This window comes from Sturnira hondurensis, unplaced genomic scaffold, assembly GCF_014824575.4.
Source record: "Sturnira hondurensis isolate 20B ecotype Veracruz unplaced genomic scaffold, ASM1482457v3 Scaffold0007401, whole genome shotgun sequence".
NCBI classification, from domain to species: domain Eukaryota; kingdom Metazoa; phylum Chordata; class Mammalia; order Chiroptera; family Phyllostomidae; genus Sturnira; species Sturnira hondurensis.
The window spans coordinates 2,855,518-2,874,481 of record NW_028080032.1 but is presented as its reverse complement, the minus strand read 5'-3'; the positions used below and the strand labels follow the sequence as shown (position 1 = coordinate 2,874,481).

At 42.4% G+C, this 18,964-nt stretch overlaps 1 protein-coding gene across 2 annotated transcripts in view; it reads left to right on the top strand.

Annotated features, from left to right (window-relative positions):
* Positions 1–355: 355 nt before the first annotated feature.
* PLCB4 (phospholipase C beta 4) overlaps positions 356–18,964 on the top strand; it is a 386,228-nt gene continuing 367,619 nt past the window's right edge. Inside the window, exon 1 of one of the 2 annotated variants that reach the window (XM_037051658.1) lies at positions 356–470. The gene's annotated coding sequence lies outside the window, so the exon portion shown is untranslated. Of the gene's footprint in view, positions 471–615; positions 756–18,964 lie in introns of those variants that run through there. The other variant, XM_037051657.1, reaches the window with a different exon arrangement.

The window sequence follows — 18,964 nt, the reverse complement described above, 5'->3', positions numbered from 1 at the left end:
AGGGGTCGGCCGGGGAGACCCTCGAGGAGCACTCAGCTCGGCGGCTTCCCCAGACGCCCCACCCACCTTCTCCCAACTCGGCCCCACTACCCGTCCCAGGCGGCCCGCTAGGGCCACTAGGCTGCTCTCCCTCCCCGCCCGGTACCACCTCCCCGCCCCTCGGGCTCTCGGCAGCCCGGCGGCCGGCCGGGCCCCAGCCCACCCCCAGCCCAGCCCGGGCGCGCCGCACTGGGCATGCTCCGTAGCCTGGGCAGGTTGGGGCTGCGAGGCGACAGCTCGGGCTTTGGAGCCGGGAGGCGAGAACAAGGAGGAAGACTCGGGGACTGGGAAGCGGGGACCGGCGGGCTACCGAGGGGCGGAGGGGCCGGGAGCCACGGACACGCCAAGCTTGGCGGGCAGGCAGGTGAAGAGAGGTAGCACTGCCCGCCGCTTCGCCGAGGAGCCCTCGGAGACCCCCTCCCTACTCGGAGGTAAGGACCGCGCGCCCGGGAGGCGGAGAGGTGGAGAGGCGGAGAGGCTGGGAGGCGGGAGTGGGGGGCGGGGGCAGGAGGGAGGGCGGGGCCGGGAGCGCCGAGTGGGGGCTTGGCGACTAGCTCTTATTGGGGGAGGGGGCGGTAGCGCCGGGAGCAGTAAGTGAGCTGCACTGCCAACAAGATCCCTTACACCCACGCGCGCACCCACGCGCGCGCACATTCTGGGGCTCCAAGCGGCGGCGGTGGCTGCCTCCGCGGCAGCAGTTCCAGGCAAAGTGACAGGTAGGAGAAGGCATTTCGGGTCCCGCCGGAGGATGCGCCCGTCTGCCTGAGGGGGCCCGCCGGGCTTGTTTTGGCCCGAGCGGCTGCGTCCCAGACGCGCGCGCACCCGAATGCCCTGCCAGAGAGTCCGTGCAGGTGCGGGGTGCCAGGCTTCCGTGCGCGCAGGGGGCCAGGGTCCCCGCTGCTACCCTCTTGCCCTGCAATCACCGCCTACTGGGTTTCCTCAGACTCTGTCCAGACGTTCACCGCTTCTGACTAGAAATAGCTCGGCCCGACGTGTATGTGATTATTTTGGTTGGAAATAGTTGGCACTGTGGAACGCATGTAATTTTGTGTGCGTGTGGATCTTCTTACCTCTTCTGGGAAAATAATAGATGACTGACCATTTCCACTTAAAACAACACTGACAGGCCAGCCCATGTTGAGGTTAGTGTTCGGGCCTCTTAAATGCATACCGTTGATGGAAATGAAAGCTGATCTTAGTTTCAGAATTTTAAAGTTGTCTTTTGCTGAACTAACTAGACCCTGTCTATTTAGTATAGTCTTTGTGACTGTAGACTTCGTAGGCAGTAATGTATAGAAGTATGGGAATATGACGTTCGCCAATTTCTGAGTGTGTCTGAGTACAACTTTGTCTAGACTCGTAAAACTAGAATTTATTAAGAAAAATGCAAATTTCCATGATATTTTCATAAAATATGTATTTGAGAGATGATCCTCAATGATTAAAAAAAAACCTCTTTTAGTGATTCTAACTATTGTTCTAAAGGTGTTTGAGTTCAGTTTTGGCTGAAACATTTATGAGAGGTCTCCGTTTTCACCATAAATGTGATGCATGATTGTCTATAAATTATGTGTATGTGGAGATAGCCGTTTAATAATTCTGTATGATTGGCAGTAATGCCATTCAGACATAGGCAGCTGTGCAATATCTAAGTTAGAATTGAGCTTCCCCTTTAAAGAGAAATCAGATTCATGAAGTAAACAGGACCAAGAAAAGCAACTGGTGACTTTACCTGGGCAGTCTACAAGGAGGTTTAAGAAAGTGTCTAAGGAACTGTGTTCTTTAGAAAGAAAAAAATGTGTGTGTGTGTGTGTGTACAATTTCAATTTTATCCCTTTAATTTTTCAAGACTTTTCGTTTAAAAAAATATGTGCTTTAACTTAGAACCTAATATTATGTACTCTTCATACTTCAGTGGCCTAAGTTATAGAATCCCACAAAAGAATAAATATCAAGCTGGACAGGGGCTTGTGCTTTAATCTCCATTATCCCCGTTATGTAATCTAGGATGCTGTGTTTTTTCGTAAGGCAGTCTTACATATTTGCAGCTGGTGTTTAATTTATTATGTCATCTTCCTTTTGAACTATAGAAGTTTAATACATGTTTGCCATCTGGGGAGAACACCCGTTTCCATGAAAACCCATTTGTAAATGGGATAGAATTTTTAATTGTCATTTTTATGTATGTGACACTTTTGGTGCCGGAATGAGTAATCCTTTGCATGTAATAAATTATGACATGTCTAAAGGTACCCTGTATTAGATTAGCGGTTACACTTCCTTCCAACTATATTATTGCTCAGCCATCCAAAAGTAGTTTTGATTACCCAGTTTTGAGTTAATCACTGGTGAAAATGGGATTCTGCAAGTAACTGTCAAAACAGAATTTTTAGGACTTTATTTGATCACTGGGTACACATTTCTATCTGTCGGGATAATACTACCTGTATTTTACAAATGCACACCCACGCAGAATAGCTTTGTTCTAAAACACTCTTCTCTAAGTTTTATATTTTTGTGCCTGAAAATGTGAGTGATGTTAAATTACTTGTATGCCCTGGAATCTTGAGGTGGTGTGCTTTTGTGTTATGAGATAGTGAAAAGTGGAAGTTGAAGAAGTACCAAGGGCCACGGTACAGCTTTTGTAGAAATGGGTTTTTAAATGTATCATCTCTAGACTGTTTCATCCCCAGCAGAGATCAAGCCCATGCCCGTAGTGCTGATCCCAAGAACATATCCAACTGTCTTTAGAATAACATATACTGCTGATTTTGACAGCATGGAACCATTGTATTTGGCAATCCAAATGATCACGGCATTTTCTTAGGATACCACTAAATCCATCTGGGGGTGAATTTATTAAGAATTGAAATGATCACTAAGTGCTTGCCTAATATTCGCTGCTAACCCGTCCTCCCTCCAAGTTAAAATTGAGGTGAAATTGAGCCGTAGTGCTGCTGTGTTGTTTTTCTTGAACTTCGCTAACTAACTTGTGAAAGGATGTGATTATAAGTGAACTTGGGCTCTTGATTCTGTGTCTGCACTTATGTCCTTACACTTTCAGATGTAGCCTGCACACTCAAATATCATAATTAATGAATAATGTTTCTGGATTCTTTAAAAATACATTAATAATTGACTGCTGAGTTCATTTCATATTTTAATTTAAAAAGTATGTTTAGGATGCATTTTATCATTTTGGATCATTTAAGTAATATGGTCATGGGAAAGAAAGATTATGTATTTCTCATGTTCTCATGAGAAGTACATAATACTGAACTCAAGTATTTTTTGAAAGCAAAAATATTCTTTGAAACTTAAATTATTTAGGAGATGGTGGCCAAATTATCATCGCTTGTAACACTTATGAAGGATGAAGTAGCGTATTTATTAGCACTGATGACCCAGGTTTTTAATAAATGATCACAGTGAGTTCTGTGAAACCAAGAACTTCTGCATTTGATGTGCAGAATGAGGTCAAGGACTAATGGAGTTGCTTTAATGATCATTGTTGGTATTTCATGTCCAGGCTGAAGTTTCTAAAATAGTTGCCTTTCACCTTATAATGCGAACTCATAGTCCTTATTAGTGTCTGTCAAAAAGACATCCACCTATGGAGAAATAAGTAGCTTTTCATCATGAATAGTTGACAGCAGGGACTTTCTGTGGTTTTGCTGTTGGTGTGTAAATGTTAACTGTGTTTGTGAGGGCAGTGCTTAAGTCTCAGTGCTATGTATCCTGCATTTTTCTGTCTCCCTGTAATAATCCAGAGATATAATAACCTTGTGTAGCTCTTTCTTACCTTCCTGTATATTTGTTTTTCTGTTTAATAGTTTTTCTTTTGATAAAGCCTCCCCTTTTAAAGGAGAAATACTTCCTCAAGGTTTAGTAATATTATTCATCTAGTTATGCCTTAGAATGATAAAAAGGTTTTTTTGGTACATTCAGAGGTTGTGGTTCTTTAGCTCAGCGGTCCCCAAGCTTTTTGGCACCAGGGACTGATTTCCTGGAGGACAAATTTCCCACGGATGTGGGGGGGGGGAGGCGGTTTTGGGATGATTGAAATCAATTACATTCATGCTCACCTCCTGCTGTGCAGCCCAGTTCCTAACAGGCCTGGACAGGTTCTGGTCCTTGGCCTGGCCTGGAGGTTGGGGACCACTGCTTTAGCTAACCAAATATAAAAATGAGTTTATTTTACCCCTAGTGGAAGTAAAGCCAGGTGATAATGCATTATTGATTAGTTGAATGAAAAGTTTGCATTTTCCTTATTGGAATTAAGCCTGTTTTCAAAAAATCACCTCAGGGTGGGTCACTTTTCTTTTTAATGCTGTTTCACTTGTTTGCAACAACCACCCCCAAGTCCCACTTTTTAAAGGCTGGCTGGAAGCTCATGCCTTTGGGTTCTTTTCACATGCTGAAGGTGGAACCCAATTTCATTGAAGAGACAAAAGCAGCAATGCCCTACCTTTGAAATTGCAGCTAGGACGCAGGTGGCAAACGCAGGGCCTGTGGGCGGATTCTGGCCCTCCACCTTGTTTTATCCGGCCCTGCACCTTGTTTCTGCCCAGTGGCAGCTCGGAGCTCTGGCTTAACAGCTAGGGAGTAGTTACATTTACACAGTCCTAAAATTACATTCAGCCTTTTGAAGGCAACCTTGAGGCTGATGTGGCCCCAGGGCAAATGAGTTTGACACCCCTGGGCTGGGACATTCTTATGTACAAGAGGATGAATGACCAGCAGAGTTTTTATTTTCCCTGCTTGAATCCCATGTACTTTTTTTCTTTCCTTATCTTTGTGGAATCAAAATAGTTGAAAGGAACAGCAATTTGAAGTAGTGTTTTCTCTGAATCTCTCTCTTGCCGACCACCTGTAAAACCTTCAAAGAGAAGGTCGCACCACAAGTGACTGCAAGACAGTGTTATCTTATGCCCTTGGTAGGGAGTCTCCTTCACAGCTCTTCTCCCATAATCCTTTGGTGTGCCGAGAACTGGGAAATTCCACCTCTAGCTACTGAGCCACCCTTGGGCCAGGCAAATCATCACTTTAAAATACCCTGTCTTGCCCTTGCCGGTGTTGTCCTATCACTGATGGGTTGCGGGTTCAATTCCCCATCGTGGCACATTCCTAGGTTACAGATTCGATCTCTGGTCTAGGGCATATAGCATCCCCCATCCGGGGTTCATATAATCCCCTGTCTGGGTGTGTGTGATCGCCGGTCCATTCATGCTCTGGAGGCAACCAGTCATGTTTCTCTCTCACATTGATGTTTCTCTCTTTCCCTTCCTCTCTCCCTATAAAAGCAATGAAAAAATGTCCTCAGGTGAGGATTAAAAAGAAAAAGAAAAAGGAAAAGGAAAGATACATTGCCTTTCTTAAAGCATTCTTTTTCTCTTGAACAATTAAAGATGTTTTTGGCTCCCTGACATGAACAAAGAAGTAGCCATTTCCTTAGAGCAGGAGGAAGAAAGGAACTCAACGTAATTAATTTTAAGCAGCTCACCCAGAGAGAAGAGAACACAGACCAGCAGATTGACATCTTACTCTGTCCCTCAGAACAGGAGTTCTTCGCCTCTGGAGTTTGGTGGGTCCATGAACGCAGCTGGTGAATGAATTACTTATTTATCTTCACTTACTTTCAAATGACAGGACAGGTTTTAGAGTTACTGCTGATCTTGGCATTTAATGGGTTGAAAGAGGAGCACATATATTACCCCATGCCAGCTTAAAAAATTATTTTGATATTTCAGTATAATTGGCTTCCTTTGTACTTGCTTTTATGCTTTTAAAAAGTCAGTCTGAGAGGGGTTTATAGGATTCCCCAGATGGAAAGGGGGTTTGTAACCCGCTTGAGGCAGAGGACAACTGCTCTAGAAACACTTCCTCTTGGAGGTAGTTGGGGGGGAAAGTGGGGCATTCACTGTGGGCTTGCTCTCAGCGGTGTAAAGTTGCTGAGACCTGCAGGCGTTGGAATCAGGCCAGACCTTAGCTCGAGTTTTGACTATGTTGTATATTCCCTGTGTGACCCTGGGCATCCACTCCCAGCTTCACTTGCCCCATCTGTAAACAGAGAATAACCCAAAAGGGCAGAAAGTACCTGGCCCTGCACTAGGAGTGGTGCTGGCTGTTGTGTTACTACTTCTGTTGCTACAACAGCTATTAGTCCTTCTCCTGGGAACACTGCTGGTATCCCTGCTCACCCTCCCATTCTCCTCCTCCCTGGGGACAAATGCCATTGACCTGGCCATACAAAACGGACTAGTCGATTCCTATAAAAATTCCAATAAGGGACACTTTAGCCCCCCAGCAAGTACAGAGAGTTCGTTCACCTTTTAGAGCCATTCTGATGAGCCAGATCTTCCTCTGTACCTGCCTAACCCCCCGTGACTGCAGTTGGACCGAGGGACCTCACACGGACTTGTCTCTAACTGCCTCAAAACCTCAGCGAGCCAGATGCTACCCCAGGGCATCTGCGTCTCCCAGATAGGCTTTCAAAAAAGCCTTGCTAAGCCATTTAGGCCTAGAAGGAGAGAGGCATCCACTAGAATAATTTGGGGGTCTCTGATGTTTAGGAGGAGGCTTCGTGGCTCTTGATTTCCCACAGAGCTTCAGGGGGAGCAGTGAGCTTCTCTGCTTTATCTAGTAATAGCCGCGAGTGACAAAACCATAGACCATCTATCTGTTGACCGCTTAAAATGCGTCCCATCATTTCATCGTCCCAACAGCTTTTTTGGTGGTTAATATCTCCATTTTACATTTGGAGAAACTGAGGTTTGGGAAGGTCAGGTTACTTCAGGGAGTTAAAGTTAGAGATGGGGTTCAACCCCAGGTTCATGGACGCGAGAACTCCGACTTCTAACCCCTGTACTATGTTACCTGACATTAAAGTGTGTGCTGCTAAAATGCTTGTTATAACCAAAAGTTTGGTGACCATTATTTGAAGTGACGGGGCTGAGATACGGCTGAGAAGCTTCTGACAATTCTGCTGTGAAGTGGAATTGAAATGGGAAGTTGAGGCTGAAGCCTTGTGTCCCCATCTGATTCTGGGTGCTTTGGTGTCTGTCGTTGCGTGGGGCAGGAGGCTGAGTGAGGAAGGTTACCACGTGCTACTCTGGGGGAGCCTGAAAAAAAGAATCTGTTTGCTGGAGGGCTAGCTTTTACCTGGTGAGATGCCTCATGGTTGCGATCAGGGTGTGGCACAGTCTGAGTTCTTGAAGGGTTGCGTAAGCAACGTGCAGCTGCCCAGGTGTCCGAGACCTTAGGGAGTGGTGGGGGCTGCTTGGCCATCAGAGCTCCCCCATGTCCCTTCCCAGGGAGCAGCTGCCTTGCGGGGCTGACGGGTTTCTACCAGGTGGGCAGGGGGCTCAGAGTTGCTGGCATCACTGCATTTTCAAGAGAAGCAAGAAATCCAGATTTATTTAAAGTGCAAGGTCTTATTTTAAAATGTTTAGGAATAATTAAAATGAAAACACACATGCCAGCCCACGGAGTGGCCAGCCAAACAAAGCACAGTTTTGGAATGAATTTGGTCCACGAACTCCCCCATTTTGAGCCTTTTGTCGACCGTAAGTGCTTGGAAACACTGTGTACTAGAAAATGTCAGTACTTTTGTCTGTAAGTAAGCATGATGTCTTCTTTATTCATGCTTTTGTTTTTTTCCTGTTAAATTTCTGCAAAGGTGGTTATAGCCATTTGCTTCCAGTGCACATAACTTTGAGATTCTGCTTTTCCACTCGTTTGTCTCCTCCTTCATTTTTCTAAGATGTTAGCAGATACACAAAGTTGAGGGAGACAGAACTTGGTTTTCTATTCTGCTTCATGGTGCCCATTTAAAACAAGAACACTTAACTATGAAGTGAGTGGCTTTAACTATGGGGGTGACATAGAGGGCCTCTTGCCCAGGCCACTGATTTGAAGTCTCACCAGTCCAAGAATGCCCCCATTGCTCTTTGGTAGGTGTTGTATTTGTCTTGGATGTATAGAATGTAGGTCTGTTCCTGCAGGTTCATATTTCCACGTGCAGTTACTTAACAGAGGCATTTTCCTCTTGCTCTTAAACAAGAAGTCTCATTGGATCACGTGAAAAGTGAAATTCCTTTCCAGGTGGGGTTTGGGTGGGTTTCTCTTACATCTGCTGACGTACCCTCACTGGACAAAGTACCACAGGCCCCTAGAATTTCTATTAATTTTAAATTTTCATTGCTTTTTAAAATGATGTATGTGGTACATTAATATGTTCCTGTTGAAATGATAGTGCAAAAATACTGAAGCAAAATGTAAAATACTCTTTCCCACCTACACCCAGGCCCAGATATAACCATCAGCAACAGCTTAGAGTGCCTCATTCCTCCTCTTTTTCTGTGCATTTACATATATAAGCATATATACTGTCCTTTTCTTATTACATAAACTGGATCACACTGTATACATTTTTCTGGAACTTGCTTTTGTCCACTTACGTGTATGTTATGGAGATCTTTTCATGTCAGTATACTAGTTATCTTTTTCTTCCTAACATAATGTAAAGTTTGGTAAAATTGACCCTATTCTGTTCAGTCATTCTCTTGTTTTCAGTGTTGCAAACTGAAAGATTGAAGATCTTTGTGCATAGATTTTTTGTGCATATGTGTGAGAATTTCTTGGAGCTCGATTCATAGGAAGAGAATTATTTGGTTGAAAAGATATGCACGTTTTACCTTTTGAGAGAGCACTGCCAAATTGCCTTTAAAGAAGTTCCCCATGAAATTTCTATCTCGGGGAACCTCAGACTGTGAACATCTCCTCTAATCAAAGCATGGCCCACATTGTTACATTGCTTTGCTAATTCAATCAGATTTCGTTTATATACAGTACATCAGGAAATGACTTTAGAAATAGTCTATGTCCCTCAAATTCTTTGAAAATACAGTACTTAATCAAAAAGAATTTACCGTGTAAGAGGCTCATTTAAAAATGGTTAAGCAAAGAGAGATCTTGTAGAATCAGAGTTGAAAGTCTGTATTTTAATCAGTTTGGCAAGCTGTGAAAATGTGTTCCCCTCACACTGGAATATGTCATAAGCACCCCAGAATATGTGGTCACAGAAGTGAGGCTGCATCTGGGGGGTTGATAATGAACTGGAAAAATCAAGTTAATTTCATTGCTAAAAAATTCTGTGCAGGTATATTTATAGCTTTAGACTTCCAAATACTTAATTATTGAGGAATCTTTTACCTTTTACTTAGAGCTCTCAGAGATTTAGAGATAATGGTATCTCATTGAGTTTTACTGTTTAATAGATATCCGAAGTTAATTTTCATGATATTTAGAAGTGATATACAGACAAAGGGCTATGTAACTTAGAAACTACACTGTATTTTCATTTAGAAAAGTAGAAAAAAATACAGAAAATCTAGGTCACTGGTTTCCTACTATTTTCAGAAGTGACAATTTTGGTAAGTATAGTTGCTATCAATAATATGAAATGAATTATTAGTTTATTTTTAGAATTTTGTGATAGGTCTCGAAAGATTTGGAATCACCCCTAGTAAATCTTGATATGAATAAATAGCAGGAAATGAAATATTGTTTCTGTTTTCAAAGATGGATATGTTTCTTTCATCTATTTCTCCAGACACCAATTTTTAAGAAAAATTCTGGTTTGGTTGGCAGTGATATTCAGATTCTGATTTTATGCCTTCTGCATATTTATTTTTACAGCACACTGTGAATTGTAGAAATATGGTAGGATTCAGTTGTATTTCCTTGGCATTGAAACCTTGCATACTCAAGAAAGTCTATACCAGGTTTTGCTCGTGGAAATGTTATAGTGATCTACAGTTCACAAATGATTTCCTTTGAAAATATCTGTGAAAGCCACAGTGGAGGACCCCCGCCCCTCCTCTCCCGTAACTGTAACCCTGTGTCATTCAGGGCCCTCCTGGGGGTCAGATGGCATATGTAAACTGTGTCTTGTAGGGAGGGCTTAATAAAGGGATCCATTAGAAGGGATGGGGGTGTGTGGGGAACACAACCTGGGTGAGTGCTAAGAAGGACATAGCAATGATGGGGAGTCAAGAAGGGCTGTCCCCCAGAGCTGTGTACTTTGTAGAGAGACATAGCCTGTAATGTCTCCTGCAGGGAGGCAGCAGGGGAATGTGTTGGCCTCCTCACTGTCCTCTTGCCTCTCGAACTCTGGCTGGTACCTTCCATTAGCTAAACCTAGACAGAAGCCAGAGGGCCAGGGGGCGGAGGCATGGGTGGAGAAGGATGGAGAACAAGTCCGGGGAGGCAAATGGCAGACTCTACCCCTCTGCCTGCCATTCTAGAGCAGAGGCATGAGCAGGTGAGAGGCCAAGTCAGGGTGTGAAGCCTATGGTCTGGTTTTGTGGACAAACAAGAGAAAACTGCCGCTGCAAGGATTACATTTACATTGAAGTGAGGAATGTTCTATAATGCCACATGGCTGGGATCAGTGATGTCTGTGGTGGGTCTTAGAGTAACTTAAAGATTCCTTTAAGTTTATTTGGAATGGATTGTGTTTCTTGGGAAATGCATAGAGTGGGAAACATTATGTATTTATCGAAAGTGTAGGTTATAGACAGGAGAGATAGAAGGGATTCAGAAAGTCTGTCAACATGGTGTTAGATACCTTAGATATAATTTCTTTGCTTTTAATATTTTATGAAAATATTTTATCTAAAATGTCAGGTACCTAGGGGGTGAGACTAGGAGGAAATGAAGGTTATTAACAGTAATTTTCCTTCAAAGAAGTCAATTTAACTGAACCATTAGCATCACTGAGAAGGAACGAACAAGCCGTATTTTCCCTTTCGTGCATCATGGCAGGCAGACTCTGAGAGCTCAGGCTCATTTAGGCTCTTGTTTTCTTGGCCCTGTTGTTCGAAAAGGTGAAAGACTGCTCTGTTTGGTTTGTGTACTTGGCCTGAATGAACTAGCAATGAAACTTGATTAGAATCATAAACTCATACTGCTGAAAGGAATATTGCAGTTCATCTCTTCTTACCCTCAAATTTTATGGTGTAAGAAACCAAGACACTAGCTATTAGCAAACTGCTGCTGTGTGAATTCTCTGAGTTGGTGGCTGTGGGGTAGTCACATCACTTCTCCAGCCAGAAGGGATTGTACTAGATTAATTCATTTTTGCTATTACCCTTCTAGGCTCCTGACGTCCCTGACTGCAGGAGCTTTCTTGTCCGTTCTATACTATTTTCATATGTTAGACACAGAGCTTCATAGACCTCTTGACCACCACCCGGTCATTAAAATGGTATTTTTTTGGAGGTCTGTGCATTGTTCTTGACTTTCTCACTCTATAGATTCTTTCTGCAGGAGACAACTCATCCACTTTACCGTTTGAATAACCACCTACTCACTGGTGCTCCTATATTCCTGATCTCTTGTCTGAGCTCCAGCTATATCTAGTTGTCTGCTGAGATCTTAACATCGAAGTTCTATGGGTATGTTCAAATCAGCGTGTCCAAACCAGAAATCCTCGACTTTACTCCAAACCTGTGTCTCATCCTGGGTTCTAAATTTTCATGCAACGGGTCACCAGTCTGTTGCATCTGTCCATTAATATCTTGCATTTCCATTCACTCCTCTTCATTTCTATTGCCTGCCACTGCCCAAGTTTATATCCTTCGTGTTTCATGCCTTGATTGTTCCAGTACCTTTTCATCAGTTTCCCCATTGTACTTTCTTTCTCATTCCTTCTATCATTCATGTATTCTGTTGGTTATTAAGTCAGTATAAAGTACTGTAATAGCCAGTGAGGGGTCTTGTCCTCAGGGGTTTATGGAAGAGATAGACAAATAAATAACTACTTTATAAGTTTACGTCTTTGCCCCTTTGCCCCTTTGCTTCATTCTTCATACTCAGCTAAAGTAATTTTCACAAAGCAAATCTTATTATATCATTGCCTCTAAAATGCTTCAGTAACTCCCTATTGCTTTCAAGACTTAATTCAGTTTCTCCAATTTGCCAAATACAAGCCACCCATGGCTGAACTTCCACAATGAAGTTTCAGTACCTTTATTGGTGTCACCTATACCAAGCTATATTAAAATGACAAGAACTGTGGCCACAGTTCCTTTGCTGACTTTGCACTCAACCTTCTTCAGCTGGCTGAGCCCTGCAGGCCTTTACGGACCTTGCACAGTTACCATCTTCTCCACAAAGCCTCCCTTGACTTCAGCTCCAGGTTGTGGGCCCCATGTCAGTCCTCCTATTGACTGTTGTGCAAATATTAGGCACCGTAGGACTTTCTCAAGAATCTGTTGGGATACAAGAGACTAAATCAGTGTGTCTTAAATGAATGAATAACTAAATGCCATTATTGCAATTCTGCAGACTGGGCAAATTAGGAGAGCGATTCGATGAATAAGCAGAAGAGGTGCCATGCTTAATAAATTGAAGCCATCTGCGGACTTATTACAGAGGGAAAAAGTATTCTATGATTATTTACACGGGTCCCTGGGAAGTAGCACAGTGATCAATTTGGAAAGATGATCATTAATTTGAAAACTCTGTATTCATTATTTCTGCTAATAGAAATTCTGATACTGTAATTTATTAGTATACTGGAACCAGATGAAGTGTTTTTCTAAAGATTAGTTTACCATTTACCCCTGGTGGGCACACTCTCGCACTGTTTTTTTTTCTGTTTATGACTTCAATTTTAATCAAATTATGCTTATTTTTCTTACAGTGTGTTAGAACTCTAAATCAGAGACATTTCTTTGTTTGAAACTTGGCTGGATATGTAGAGCAAAAAAGCACTTATTTAATCAGATTATTTTATTAAGTAGGACTCTGGGTAATACAAAAATGCTTTGAATTTATTTTCTGTAGCATTTTATTTTCAAAATGACCTGTGAATATGTCGGTGCCAAATAGAGAAAGCAAGGGAGTTATTATTAATTGGAGGGATATATTATGCTGAATATTGGTTTCAAGAGCATCTTTTAGTTCCCAAAGTAGGAGGGAGCATTTAATTCCTGATGTCAGTGGACTCTTATGAAAATAGTGGCTGTGACAGTGTTTATTGTGCCCTTGTCCCCAAGCTTGGCATATTAGTTGTGTTTAAGAGGTTTTTTCCCTTCACATTTGGCATCTTTTTGATGTAGCGAATTTCTTTTAACTTTGTGTTGAAAAACTACTGGCTAAGTCTATTAATTATTAGATATATATCATTATCCAGACTTGAGTGGAGACAACATTTAGAAGGATTATAGTTTAGTTGTTGCAGCTACTGAGAACACATTTCACAATAGCACTTTAGAAATACAGTCAGAGGCTATTTTATTTAGTCTCTTTGGGCCTGTGAGGTCCCTGGGAATCTCGAGTCTGGCCTCATTCTGTCCATTTTTTATTCCCTTGGACAGAATTTCTAAGTAACTGGTTAAAGTTCTTCTCCCAACTGTCGTAAGTAGCACCCGGAGCTTTCTTGTGCAGTGACCAGAGGGAAGGGGGGAAACTTCAAAGCAAAGATGATTTGGGTGTTAATACCTATCCTGAAAGTGACTCTGCTCGAATCAGGATCTCCTGAACCAGTCCGTTACATGTTAATTTTTGTTTTCCCAGTTTGAGTGTATAAGTACGGCAGACCAATAGCTTTTGCATCAAGATTGAGAACCAGGAGGGGCCCATCTGCTCCTTAAGAGTGGTCAACGCCTTTTAGAAACCTAAACATGTTCCACATTTTACCCAAGCAAAGCTCTTCCAGCTTCGTTGGAGAGTGAAGACTTACCTCACCGGGAAGGTATACCTCACTTCTAAATTGTGTTTCTGATCTTGAATATCTCAAGAGACATTCCTGCCCATTTCCCTTTAGGAAGAAGTGAAAGCAGCCATTTTATTGCAGAAAGAGTGTAATGCAAAGCCCGCAAGCGCTAGTGAGTTAAGGCTTCCTGCCTGCACGTCAGGTGTCATACGGTCAGAAAGGAAGCCTCCCTACCCGCTCCCCAACCCCGCACACCGTAGTCTATGACCTTCCAGGCCCCCCTGTGTATCAGGAAACATAAAAAGTCACACAGTAAACAAATGGAGTCAGTGCTTTGATATTTTGAAGTCTTTACGGGGTGGCTTGGTTATACTTTAGAACGTTTCAAGATTTTTCAAGGTACTATGAGGCTGGGCCCCACACCTCGCACTCTATCCCAGGGTAGTGTGCCCTGGGCCTTAGAAATGAATGCAGCTTCGTTCACTCAGTGATTCACTTCATTCACTTCATTCGATCTCTGGGTGATTCTGCAGGTCAGGCATAGTTGCCATCATTTAATCCTCAGAAAGCTGTGTAGCGAACGTGTTTTCTGAAGGTCACACAGTTGATCAGTGGTATAGACAGGATTCAAGCTATAGATTTGGATTCTGAATCTCCACAGCCGCATCTGTGGTCAGCGACCTGTGTGGAACACAGTTCTCCCTCCCTCCTTTCTGATGTAGCTGTGATTTTGGTTCCGGGTACCAGTGTGTGCACTTAAAAAGACTCTCCTCCCTGGCCTGCCCTGCAGCCAGGAGTGCCCCAGGTGGCACAGGCCTGGCCTGTGAGATGTAGACAGATAGCCGTGCTTTTTCTCCCTTTTCTGCCTGGAACCCAGTCACGATGCTTATCAGACTGGCAGCTGCCATCGTCCTTTGTGATGGTGAGAGCTGCACACTGAGGAGACCAGAGCAGGAAGGAGGGGTGCTCAGGCTCTGGATGCCTTACTTGAATGGCTGCACCAGCCGCGATCAACCAACCTACCTATGAATTTCTTGTTCACTGAGAAAAAAAGGGACCTTTTGAGTAAGTTCCTTTGATAGGTGTTATTGGACTGAATTGTGTTCTGCCAAAATCGTGTGTTAAAGCCCAAACCCCTAGTACCTCAAAATGTGACTAAATTTGGGGATTTAGTCTCTTTTAAAGAGATAAAATGAAGATACAAAAAAGAGAAAAACTTAAATGCAGCTGTTTGGGTGAGACCTAATCCAGTCTGACTGGTGTCCTTTTAAGAAATGGGTATTATAGGATACTGGAGAGAAGGCAGGGTTGGAGCATGCCTACTGAGGAAATGCCAAGTGAGGACGCAGTGAAGAGGTGGCTGTCTCCACGCCAGGGAGGAGATCCCAGGAAACAAGCCTGTCCGCACCTTGGTCTTGGACTTCCAGCCTCCAGAACTGTCGGAGCCACCCAGTCTGCAGCGTTTTGTTATGGCAGCCTGACTGGTACAGTGGGGTCTCTTGTACATACAGCTGCAAGCAGTCCTACTGATGTGGAAACCTAGAAGAATGATAGAAATCACGCGTGCTCTTTTATCATTTCAAAAACAATGATTTTGGTACTTGAACATGTTTCTGTATATTTGACTATGTATTCCTAGATATTTGATTTGAGTTGTCTTAGTTTACAAGGTATTTGCTTTCACTGAAATTTCATAACTCAATTTGTGTATACGCAGGGATTAGGTAAATCATATATATCCTCAGATAGCCTACCTACCTACCTACCTACCTACCTACGCGAGTTTTACATTCTTCTTTACAGAATTGAAGCATTTCATGTTAATGAGCTTAAACCATTTTCCACAAGTATGACCTTGGTCATTGCCTGATTTATAATTTGTTTGATTATGTGTACATACTGGATTTCTCTACTATCGATCTAAGTCCTGGGGTAAGTTTTTTAAAGAAACTAAAAATGGTTTTGGTTCTTTTTTATTAACTTTCATTTTCTAAGTTAACTTTTAAGTATTCCAGGAAAGGTATTAAAGTCTTTTTAGGTAGTTGGTGATTTTTCATCTCTAATATTTGTTCGTTTGGTGACTTACATTAAGTGCTGTTAGTATTTTGCTCGATTTAGTGCTTTAAGAACAGAAGAGCACACTCTTTTTAAACCACACAGAAATTTGCTAGTTTAAGTATGATGCATTTTGTTGAAAATATTTTACTCAGAACCTGATATAGCTACAATATAGAATGGGGTCAAGACAATGAGATGCCTTTATGTATGTGCATGAAATTTCAGTGACTTCATATAAACCGATTTAAGCCATTTGGCTCTTTCAAGCAATCATAACTCATTCTGAATTTTCAAATCAGATTTGTACAGTAGCCAACACATAGTAGGTTCTCAAATGTGTCCTAGAATGAATATGTAAGATGGGGACACTGACCACGTGATGTTATTCTACTTTATTTCATGGTTTTGTACATCCTATTTGGGATTAGTATGCATTCTGCTGTTTCTAAACTTCATAGTTAAGCAATGCATTTTCTAGTATTGATTATCAACTTTTGTCTTATTCTTAAATTTCATGTGGCTATAGTGAGGCAGACAGGGGTCATCTACCCACCATTCTGACACTACTTTCCTGAGTTGAAAATACATTGACCGTGACTATAACCCTGACATTTGAATAGTTGACTAGACTCTTTGTGATCGTAAATACCTAGTCCTATAACATCCTCAGTAATGAAATAAAAATAATCCAGAAAATTGTTAAGATATGTGAAAGTTTTACATAGGGATTAGCCTTACATAGCATACACTAAGAATTCATTTTCTGAAGAATCTTTAACTAAACCGAAGTGTGGGCTTTCAGTAAGGAGACTGCGAGTATTTGGTGATTATAACCACAGCATCTGGAGGGATATCTCTTTCTTCGTTTGAACAAAATGGCATGTTTAATTTTTTTGAGAGGGATGTTATAAAATATGTCCATTGCATGACTTATTTCAGAGTATAAAAGGTGATATGCATTCAGTTATCATTAAAATTTTATCCTCTTTGCTTTACTCACCTAGACCATATAAGTTGGGCAAAGCTAACAAGACAGAAGGAAGAGTGATCATCCAAAACTGGTATCTAGATCGAAAAGGATGTATTTTGTGCCTGGAGATCCTACCTGAGGGATATACCTCTGCAAATTTCTCTCAAGTGTATTGGGAAGGAAATCAACAAATTTCAAGTGCCTCTTAAAGGTCAAGCACTCCACCAGGTGCTTTCATTTGGGAAGTTGATGGTTTTGAACATGAAAGCAACTAGCGTGTGTGGTCAAAACCATCAATTTCCCAAGTGAAAGTACCTGGTGGAATGCCTGATCTTTACTAGGCACTTGAACTTGAACTCACTCACTGTGTTAAGTGAGTTCAGATTAGGGGCACTGGTTTTATGAAAAAGGCTCTCAGCAGAGAATTGAGAGATTCCAATTTTTAGACTTGTAGTTGGAGTTTCTGCTAGCTGACCGAGTGCCCTTGAGCAATTTGTTTCTTGTCTCTGAAGAGAAGGGCCTAGGCTAGTATACTCCTTTCAGATTTACCCTTTTGTCATCATGAAGTGTTCATTTTTTTAAAGCTTTTATTTATTTATCTTTAGAGGGGAGGGGAAGGAGAGAGAGAGAGAGAAATATCAATGTGTGGTTGCCTCTCATGCGTCCCCTGCTGGGAACTGGCCTGCAACCCAGGCATGTTCCCTGACTGGGAATCGAACCGTGTTCGTGTGGTTCACAGGCCCACGCTCAACCCACTGAGCTACACCAGCCGGGGCTCATGAAGTGTTCATTTTTGTCTGTAGTAATATCTCTTGTGTTAAACTCTATTTGTCTTATGCTGATATAGCCAGTTCAGCTGTCCTTTGCTTACTGTTTGCATGTGTGGTATAACTTTTTCCTTTCTTCCTCCGTATTCATGTGTTTCTATTTAAAGTGTACGTCTTCATAGAGTGTGAATAGCGTATTCTGCTTTGTAGGGAACGGATTGTAGGGAACCAATTGCCTGACAATGGCAATTGTAGCCCAGCCCTATGGGAAAGCCCGTAAGTGTGTGGTGGCACACAGGATGCCAAACCCACGCATCGGTTCAGTGTCCTCATCACTGCTTTTTAAAGTGATAATTATTATTAATCTATTCTGACAGTCTTCTGAAGTTAAAGTTTTAAATATATTAAATTCTCATTTTGATTTTCTATATTCTCTGATTTAACTTTATAACATAATGTTGTGTAAGTTGGGTATTTATTAGTGTAACTAGTTTGCTGAATGAGTCGCTCTCAGTAAGACACAAACAGAAAATAGCTTTATTCTTCTCCCACTTTTACGTTGATTGTTATTTTTGGCAGATCCCATGGCTTTTGAGTCATTTTAAAGTATTGGAACAATTTAATTTTCAAATATTAGGAAAATGGGTCTATTATAAATTAAAACTTCATTTTCCTGTTGTTTAGGTTCTCCTCTTTTCCATCATCCAGCCTGCCCCATGGCTTATGATCATCAGTAAGGAAGAGAGGTCATTTCTAGTTTAACTCTCCTCTCCCTTCTTCCTTCTACCCAATATCTCTGGCTTCTCCAGAGTAGCTGGGAGGCAGAAAGGGGCCAAAGCTGTTGTACTTAGCTGGCGGGTGTGCTTTTATGGCCAGCTCTTTCTCATGCATACCCTGATGAGTTTTGGGTGATCTTGTGCTGGGTTCATTGCCTCCATGCCATTATTGGATATGTGCAAGTCTTGGGTAACCACTCATGACCACTCAGTTCTTATCCTCTGGTGCTGTTTCTCTGGGGTGTCCCTCAGTCCCTGTCCAGGCAGCCCGCTTGGGTGGAGACCTTTCAGGAGCACTCCAACCTCACTATCCTGCATGGTATCCGTTTGGTCCCCAGGAAAACTCAACATGTTAGCACCATTAAACCGAAGTGTAGCCCATTTCCACTTTTACTGAGGCACAGTTGCCTTGCTCTACTACTGTAGGCAGCATCTGCTGCCTACATGCATGTTTAGGGCTCTAGCTCATACATGCCCCACAGAGTAGGGTATAGGATTCTGCAGGAGACAAGCCACTGGCCAGGGAGTAGAATAAGAGCCTCTTTTGTTACAGGTGGCCTGAGACCCAAGGTGAGAAGGGTTGTTTTAGGCAGTTGTTCTGAGCTGATAGAGAGGGAAGGAAAGGGTACCA